Raw genomic sequence first — 9849 nt, forward strand, 5'->3', positions numbered from 1 at the left:
CTGGCCTTTCTCTGGGCCGGAACGGGTGGAGGAGCTGGGGCACTAGCCATGCTGGAATGGTGTCTCCTAAGCAGTTTCCGGGGATTTCCTCTGCGTGGTGCCGAATGGATCTAGGATCCAATCCCCTTGTTAGAGTGTGAAGCAAAATGGAGCTCTCCCGTTCGTTTGGATTATGGACCGTTCGATCATTTTCCTGATGCGATTCCGGTCGTCGGGTCTCGGGCTCGGCTCACGTGAGACGTCGGATATTTACCAGATTGTTGCGAGTCGTTGGATAAAATTCCAATTGCAACAGAAGGTAAATATCGTGCCCCCACCGGGACATTTTGGTCATTTCGCGTAGGGGGGTATAAAATGCGGCCGCTCCCGTGGCGGATACCTAGCCGCCGCCTCTCTCCCGCACTTGCACAGCTCCTCGCCTCTTCCTCCCGTCCCCGCCTCCTGCCCACTCTACCGCCTCGGTCGCCGGCCGATTCCGGCCGCTCCGGTGTGCTCCGGCGCCACCCAACACACACAGGGCTGCTCCTCGACGAGCTTTACTAGCTTCACCGTGTTGATCTACTTTTCCTTGCCTCCTGCGGTCGCCCCCATCAATTTCCCCCACTAGGGTTTCGGTGGTGGAGGTAGATCTCGCCTCCGGTGGCCGCCTGCTCGTTGCCCCGTTTTCTCGATCCCCATGGATTCGTCCCTACAGGTGAGAAGATGTAGAGGGAGGATAGGAGGAGGTAGGCGCACTGGGACGGGGGGGTCTCGCCGGCGACTATAGGGCTGGCCGGCCGGAGTTGGATCGAGCTCCCGGCCCGCATCGCTTCCCCGTTGTCAGGCCGCATGCTGCTCCGCCCTTCCACCTCCCCTCCCATCGTTCCCCTCCCTAACCTAGGAGTGGGTGAGGAGGCTAAGCCGCTGGCCCTCGGCACCTCCTGTTCGACCACGCTGAGGAAGCACTTGACCTTCATCCTTGCGTCCGTGTGCCTCTGGGAAGAAGACCTGAGGTAAGGCACCTTCAAATTCTGTTTGTTTCATATATTGGAGATGCGGGTCAGCTGATTTGGGCAGGGTCCGTGCTGCCTAATTTGCTTTCCAGGTACAGATCTTCGGTCGTCTTCGACTATGCTCGGAGAGGTGTCACGGTCTGAGAGGATACAGTGGGATGGCTCCATCTGCTAGACTGATTTGTCTTTTGTTAACTCCTGCTCACAACTCCTTAGTTTGTTTTATATGTGTGCAGACAAATTAGTGGGCATGATTTATATGTGTGCATATGGACAAATTCGCTCGGAACAGAATGACCCCTCTCCTTCCCTTTTGTTTGGTTTCACTTTGTGCCATCATTTGATTGGTTGACGGGCACAAAAAGGAAGGGAGGACAGTGTGCTTCCTGCCTAAGTTAGTGTTATATATTTTTGTCTGAATTTTAGTTTACATGACACGACACCCAATGGCATATAGGATATTTTCAACTGTTTTTTGGGTCAAATGACAATTATAGTAATTAAAATGACCCCATTAGTAATATCTGTCATCTCTTTAATTCAGCCTTATAAATCAGGACCTGCGATAGATGGTGTGCGGTTTTTTATTTCAGAATATTGTTAGCCCAACATGCATGATATTCGTGCATTAGCCACATGTATGTTAGTCCCAGAATGAATTTTTTACTATGGATGGTACCACTTAAATATTTTGAACCACATCTAAATTTCACATTTGCTTCTCTGTATACATGACCCATGATGCACTTGATTTTCAAACTAATAGATTTGGAAACAATAATAGTTTTGGTTTGTTTTTATTCAACAGTAGTTGCATATCCTTAATTTCCAATATATTAATCCAACAATTACAGCATAGCCTAATAGACATTCTTATCTTTCACTCATTCTTTGGGACAGTCTGTTACTTCTCTCCAATTGCACATGCATGGTTTGATCTTGCGGTGCACGTGTAGTGTATTCATGCCTGGCTGTATAAACATAATTCATTAACGGATTGTTTATTTTCTGCCTGGGAATACTAACTGCTAGCATATACATTTATTTGCTGATTCTAACAAGATGCATCGCTATATCAATAATATAGTAAGCACCTCCTGAAGTTGTGAACTGTCCGGTGGTGCCCTTACATTGTTGCATGATTGACCCTGATGTCCTTCTCTTGCGGTAGATGTTGCGCCGCGGATTGGTCTCGATGGCGTGCAATATTTAGTTTTTAATTTCATTGTGAGTTTTTTCTATTTTCCTGGTTTTCCAATGCTCCTAAAATGTACTTCAAAATGAGCCTGCATGTATTAAGTATTCAGAGAGATGGGGTACTATGTAGACATTCATTGTGTTTGTTATGTACCTGGACACCTGGTTGCTTTAAAATCATTCTGCCAGGTATTGTTACTTTGAAATCCTTCTCTTAATAATCATTATGTTCGACAGGTGCATGAGCTTTCAGATCTAAGGTTCACCGGCACACAAGGTATATCCTAAGCCATTAATCGGTCCTACTCTACTGCAGATCCTTGCTATTGTTGTTCAGTGTCTTGCTTGCAATATGAATGGGTGCCTCTAGATAGGAACATATGTAGTTTCTTGATTTACTAACATGTGTGTGGATCCCAATGTGCATATTCTTGATGAGAACTATCATTTAACCCTATAGTGTCATGTGGCTTTATCAAAGTCGGGCCATTAATGGGTTTTTAACAAAATTCCATTTGACTTACAAATATATCTGCAGTGACATACTATTATTAGCAGTCATCTAAATACTCTACAGTTCCAGTGATAGATGAACTGGTCTATCAAATATGCATTGCTTTCTGTATTGCCTAGCCCCGCCTTATTACGTTGTTCTGTTATACTAGATGTTTATTCACCTGTTGTGATAGCATATCTGATTGTTTATATTGTTTGACATGTATTCCGTGCACAGAGTCACTTGGTTGTTTGATGCGTTCGTGCTCGTCAGCGGGACGGCGAAAGGCGCAACTCCGATGCGGTTCCTCGCCAGTTGGACGGCGTTCAAGCGCAACCCCGGCGCGCACTGAGTACTGCCTCGGCTACAACCTCCCTCGGTGAGCTCCATCTTCCTATGGGACATGGCCATGGCTATATTGATGTGGGGCTCGTCTAGTTGATGCTCTATGCCCTACTCATCCATCGGTTCCTACTTGAGCTATGTAGTTGTGGATCCATGCCATTTTAGAGTTTGCAGGCTGTTGTTCATGTTTAGTTGCTATCATGGGAGCTCATGTGATGCTCTGGTTTACATGTGGATGCCTTGGTCCTATAGCTATGTTCCTGGATTTGCTAGATTGATCGGTGGCGTTCGTGCTAGGGCGATGATGATTAATCGTGGCTGAAATAAGTGTAACTTTGAGCAATCATGGCACCTGTGCGTATCAGGTTGGATCCTCCCTCTTGTCTCTAGAATCCTTTTTGATCATGTGATACTTGTTGCTGTCCTTGGATGGTCATTCTTGTTGAGTGATAACCAGGGCAGCTCCACTGTATAAACAGATTGATCTGGTGATAAGAGATGACGGGGTAGGTTATATGATCAAGGAAAGGCGAATCTGAGCCCACTATGCAATGAACCATGAATCCTTTCTATTTGTATTTAAAGGTGTTGCTTATCCAAAAACAAGAACCGAAGCAGACCACAGGCACTCCCAGAGCTCAGGCCCTCTCGGCCGTCCGATCTATTTCTTGATGCGATTCAAGCCGTCGAATCTCGGGTTTGGCTCACGTGAGACATCGCATATTTACCAGATCGTTGTGAGCCGTTAGATAAAATTCCAATTGAAACAAAATGGAAATACCATGCCCCCATCAAGGCATTTGTGTCATTTCGTGTACCGGCTATAAAATGACCGCGGCTTCCTGCGATGAAAACCTAGCGGCCGCCTCCTCTCTCACTCGCTCCTGCAGCCGCCTCCCTCCCACACAGGTGGCTCCCACCAACCACGGCGGTAGTGGCCACGGAGGAGGGCAGCAGACCAGCGGCACCGGCGATGGCGTCCGTGGCAGCTATGCAATGAACCTTGAACCATTTTTATTTGTATTTAAAGGGGTTGCTTATTTATGCTCAAGTGGTGTTTGTGCTAGGGCGATGGTGATTACCTTGGCTGGAATTATTGTGCCTTTGAGCAATCAAGGCACCTGTGGGTATCAAGTTGGATCCTCCCTCTTGTCTCTAGAATCCTTTTTGATCCTGTGATACTTGTTGTTGTCCTTGGATGGTCATTCTTGTTGACTGATAACCAGGGCAGCTCTACTGTATAAAGAGATTGATCTGGTGATAAGAGATGATGGGGGTAGGTTATATGATCGAGGAAAGGTGAATCTGAGCCCACTATGCAATAAAACTACAGGTACCTCCCCTAATGTGTGTAGTATTGAAGGCAAAAAAGAACTTTTCATGTCTTGCTACTTTAAAATTCCAAAAAGGTTCACTCTTCCTTTGCTGGTTACTTAACCATGATTTTTTTTTGCTTTGGTTCTGGTTGAGATACTAAAGGTTGTTTATATATGAAAAGAACAAACACTTGTAGTTTTGTATGCCTCAACTGTTGCTTAGGATCCAGTGTTGTAGTGCTTTTCCTAATTACAAATAACTCTAATCAATAATAGTGGTTCTTTCCTTCTGATTTGAACTGAGAGAGAACCACTAATTCTTGATCTTAAGGTGACCCCATTTTTCTATGCCTCATGCTCATGCTGCTCTATGTTCCTTTTTAAAAATTCTTGCTAGCATTTTGGGTTGGTTTCTGCTCTATGTTCCCTTTTAGCATTTCTTTCCGTTGTTGCTGCACTCCCTTTTGGGCGTTCATTTCATGCCCAGGATCTTGCAAATTGTGCCTGTGCCGAGCTTGCTTTAGAGTACGTGTTGCGGAGATGTCGAGGACCTCAAGGTGAGACACGTTCGATTAAAGATGCAGGACTCCTCTCCCCATCAATCTCGCGCGGCTTCTGCTCACCATCCCTCTCTCTGACCGCTGCAGGTCACCGATGTTGTGGAGCTGGACGAGGTTTCTGGGCAGTTCATTGACCGCCTGTTCTTCCTGGAGAAGGTGAGCAATCATCATCGATCCATCAAGCTAGCTCTTCGTCATGCATGGAGATTGATTGCAGACAGTCCTTTTTCTGCTGGTTACAAATTCCAGGTGATTTACTCTGCCAGGCGGCAGCACTCGAAGCACACAGGATCCTGAACCTCAACAACAACCCCTACTTTTCTGGGCCCTAATGTAAGATCAATCACGCCTGTTACTTCAAGCTAGAGTGTACTCTGAAGTAATCTGAAGTCTGAAGATTTGATAGCTCTAGATCATCATCATGCATGTGGGTGCTGTGTTGATACATGCTCTGTGCATGCATATGTTGTTGTTCATTCTGAAACAGACCTGAACTTAACTTTGAGTCAACTTCGTCCATGGCAGGTTGCAACGGCCGTGACGGCGTCGAGGCTCGGGCGTGTGGCCGTCGACGTGGAGCAGTTAGAGGAGGAGCGACTACTACCCCAACGGCAGCCTCTTCTCCCTTGTCCACGGTAAGTGCCCCTTCTCCATTGCTGGTTGCTTTGCTCCTTTTATGTTGCTGTACACTGGAATGAAATGTATGCACTGAAATGAAATGAATATACTCCAATTTGAAAAGGAGTATATAGGTGTTGAGCCGTGCCATGAATAATAATGCAATAATCCTCTGTTCTCTTTTTCTTTTGCTATCCATCACTGCATTACTATTCATGCCACCATCCTCTACTCGGGAGACACTCTGTTTCGGATGCTCTGTTTTTATTATTGTTCCTTCTGGTTTCTGCTGCTGTACTCAGCCCAAATATGCTGTGGGTGTGTGTGTGTCTATATATATATATATATATATATTCTTTGTACTTCCCTTGATTATTTTAGTGAGTGGAGTTGTGATCTGTAATGCCAATTTTGCATTTCTTTTGTTAGCGGAATCGTGGTCTGTAATGCCAATAGGCAAGGAATCTTTTTGTTTTATGCATCAATGTGTCGGTACCATGTATTTGATTTTGTCTTGGTACACACATGACTTGATCATGTGAATGATCAATGCCAGTCACATTATGGTAGTTCTTTTACAAGCAACAGAATTTAACTAATCCCTCCTACTGTATAGAGGCTGCCTCAACATATTCCCTCTTTAGTTTCCAGTCTCCTATTGTTACGGTTTAATTTCCTTGGAGTTTCTTTGTGATAGTCTAACGGGCAGTCATTGTTTCTTTATGCATGAAAGCACAAATTGTGTAGGAAATAAAATGCATGTATGTTCTATTTACTCTCTTTCCCCACCTCTGATATGTCCACCAAACTGTTGGGTTCACTTGAAGGCAAGGATGTTATTAATTTACTCTTGCAGGAATTTTTATAGAAAATATATAGTTTTACTTAATGACGAGGGCTCACCCTCGGATTTCTGTTATCATAAATCAGTGTCCTATAGGAGATAGAAAGTACTCCCTCCATCCGAAAATACTTGTCATCAAAATGGATAAAAAGGGATGTATGTAAAACTAAAATACGTCTAGATACATCCCCTTTTGTTCATTTTGATGACAAGTATTTCCGGACGGAGGAAGTATATAGCATTTTTTTTAGTTTTCGCGATGTTTGTGTCTTTCATGTTCAGTTGGTCTATTAGTGCAGTGCTTATTGAACTTCTTTTGGAAAGGAGGCCAGTAAGAAGATGTCACCATGCATCTCAGTGCCACTAATTTTTTGCTTGGGTACACTATTTTTGCCTGTAACAATCTGAATAATAATTTGAATTTGTCTAATTTAACATTCAGTATACAGAGTGTTTTATGTTTTTCACCACCGAAATCCATGGTACTAAGTAATTTACTTAATCTATTAACATCTGACATACTTCATACATTAGGCAAATGCAACCTATGCCTCAGCTAATTGATATATTAAACCTCCCTACCATATTCAGAACTGGCATGATGCAGAACTCGCATGGTGTACCCTGTTTCTGGATGACTATTGATGTTTCTGGATGATTTGCAGTTCGGTTGGTGCCGTGGCGGAGGGTTGTCTTGTGGTTTGACCGGAGAGGGAGCACACCAAAGAAGCGATCTCGTCCCCATTGGTCAGGTACCCTTCGCCTTTCTCTCGTTCGACCTCTCCAAGAAAGTTATATAGGTAGAGTAAGCTAATTGTGTTTTCCGGGTGTTGTATAGGATACTACGGTTAAAGATTGTTCTCATTTATATTGATGTTGCTGATTATCAAATCAATGGCTGTTATCTAGAGTGCTTCTCCTTCAGATTTGACGTACTATGTCTTCCAGCTTATACTATATATGATGTCTTTCCATGGTTTTAACTAATTATGGATATGTATCTAATTATGTTATTTTGGCATCAACAAATTACTCACCTAGCATTTATTCTGCTACATGGAAACAATCGGTGCCTATTTCTTTTTGATCTGAACTCAGATATAATTCTGCTATATGTAAACAATCATTGGTTCTTTCTTTTCTATCTAAACTGAGAAATAACTCTAATCAGTTGTTGTTTTATTTACTGTCCAAGTATCATTCTTACCTAAAACTTGTGCCAAAACTGGTTTTTCTTTCATATGTGCCATAGATTATCCAACCCCATCTGCTTCTGTACTCCCTCCGGTCCTTTTTACTCTGCACATTGGTTTTGCCAAAAGTCAAACTTTGCTAAGTTTGACCAAATTTATATTAAAAATTATTAACATCTATAATATCTAATAAATATAATATGAAAATATATTACAAGATGAATCTAAAGATATTGGTGTTGTTATGTGAATGTTTATAATTTTTTATATAAACTTGGTCAAAGTTGAATGGGATTGACTTCGGACAAACCTAATATGCAGAGTAAAAAGGACCGGAGGGAGTACAATTTTGTTGACTTATCTGGCATTTTTTCGGCCGTGTGGAACCAGCACATCTACATGCGAATCTCCAGGCTATGGTACCAGTGGGGTGGCTTCGATGATGGCCCTATCAAGAGTATACATGTGCTCTTCTATAGGGAAATCATGCCAACAAGATGGTGCCTAATGAGGTCATAGACATGTTTGTGGACACTTTGCATGAGAGAAATTTATACAAGTGTGCCAGGATCCATGTGAGGTTCCCTGTAACAATTCTGAGGGCAGTGGAAGGCACGGATACGTTATGGTTCACTAGATCAACAATTGTCCATCACCTTGAGGGTGTTCCATTTGGTCATGTCTGTTAACATGCTTAGTTGCTTCTTCTTTATTATGTTAATGCTCCAATAACTTTCTCATAGTATATCACTTTTGTTATTAACCATCGTATTGAATGGCTGCGCTTTTGATTTCGAGCTTCCTGTCGAGCGACTTTTTTTAATCTAATGAACGAACTGAGATTGATTATGCCTTATAGTTTCATGTTGGTACTGAGTGGTATTATTCCGCGCTTCTATCACGTTTGAATGTTTCTCTTTCACTGTATTGTTACAATATATGAATACATATGATATACACGTATTGCTACTGGCTAAGCATTCCCTACTTGACCAAAAACGTTTGGACCGGCACCTCTGATCGTTTCCTTGATTGTGTTCTGGCCGTTGGATCTCGGGCTTGGTCGCTCTCGGCTGTCGGATATTTACCCGATCGTCTCCAACCGTCACTTTTGCTATCTAATAACTTAATTATTTGTACCTACTTAATGAGGATGTCTTGGTTTACTTTTGAAACCAAGTATATATTTCTCCTTTGTTATAAACTTCAAAATCAACTTTTCTATGAGCAGGCCGGGACAAAACATTGAGCCAGGCATTGTGCTCTCTTTTGGTAGACACGTCATGTAATAACGAATCACGTTGACCTCTGTCTAAATGCATGGAAATTGGTACTGAATTATTTGAATTCCTGTCTAGGATTCAGGATTCAGTTTGTACTTTATTTACCTATAATATGGTATGTAATGACAAGGAAGTTGATGACATTTTATAGTTGTCTGAACCAATTGCTATGTATGAAATATGTATAGCTTGCTTTTGGACAAAAGTTTTGTTGCTTGCTCGATCAATTGCTATGTACTGAATGTGTATGTATCGATGCAATACTTCTAATCTAAACTTGATATATTAGATTGATAAACACAACTTCATTACGCTATTTTTTATATTTACAATGCTTCAACGATTGTATTACCGGGTTGAATATGACTAACCCGGCAGCAACGGCAAGCCGCACTCCCTACATAGTCTCTTTAATAGGTGCTTTTCCTTGCATGGACCGGGTGTTATTTGCAAAAATACCATGACCTTCCACATTCGCTTGACACGTGGAAGGCGAAGTTATTTAACGCGCAGAAGCCGAGGGGAGCGACATTGAACCGATGGCCGAATACATCACTTGGAGATCATTAAAGGAGGAACATGCCTTGCAATGCCGAAGACAATTTGTGTGCCGAACACCTCGCTATTGAAGACTGGTTTGGGGGCTACTGAGGGAGTCCTGGACTAAGGGGTCCTCGTGCGTCCGGCCTGTTATCCATGGGCCGGACTGATGGACTGTGAAGACATGAAGGCCGAAGACTGTACCTGTGCCCGGATTGTACTCTCCTGGGCGTGGAAGGCAAGTTTGGCGACCGACTATGAAGATTCCTTCTTATGTAATCGACTCTATGTAACCCTAGATTCCCTCCCCGGTGTCTATATAAACCAGATGGGTTAGTCCAGAAAGGATATACTCATTATCATAGTCATACATGCTAGGCTTTTAGGGTTTAGTCATCATGATCTCGTGGTAGATCAACTCTAGTAATACTCATATTCATCAAGATCAATCAAGCAGAAAGTAGG

At 42.9% G+C, this 9849-nt stretch overlaps 1 long non-coding RNA gene across 8 annotated transcripts; it reads left to right on the top strand.

Moving 5' to 3' along the window:
• Positions 1-392: 392 nt before the first annotated feature.
• Positions 393-8417, top strand: LOC119353720. Of its 8 annotated transcripts, none has more exons than XR_005170498.1 (9): positions 393-992; positions 1085-2466; positions 2923-4363; positions 4834-4903; positions 4994-5062; positions 5156-5239; positions 5432-5541; positions 7034-7120; positions 7883-8417. It is a non-coding gene; the product is annotated as an uncharacterized LOC119353720 (long non-coding RNA). The 8 variants fall into 8 exon arrangements; XR_005170494.1 differs by having other exon boundaries at positions 2923-3064; positions 4098-4903; XR_005170496.1 differs by having other exon boundaries at positions 2923-3064; positions 4257-4903.
• Positions 8418-9849: the final 1432 nt, after the last annotated feature.

The sequence above is a fragment of the Triticum dicoccoides genome, chromosome 2A, assembly GCF_002162155.2.
Source record: "Triticum dicoccoides isolate Atlit2015 ecotype Zavitan chromosome 2A, WEW_v2.0, whole genome shotgun sequence".
Taxonomy (NCBI): Eukaryota; Viridiplantae; Streptophyta; class Magnoliopsida; order Poales; family Poaceae; genus Triticum; species Triticum dicoccoides.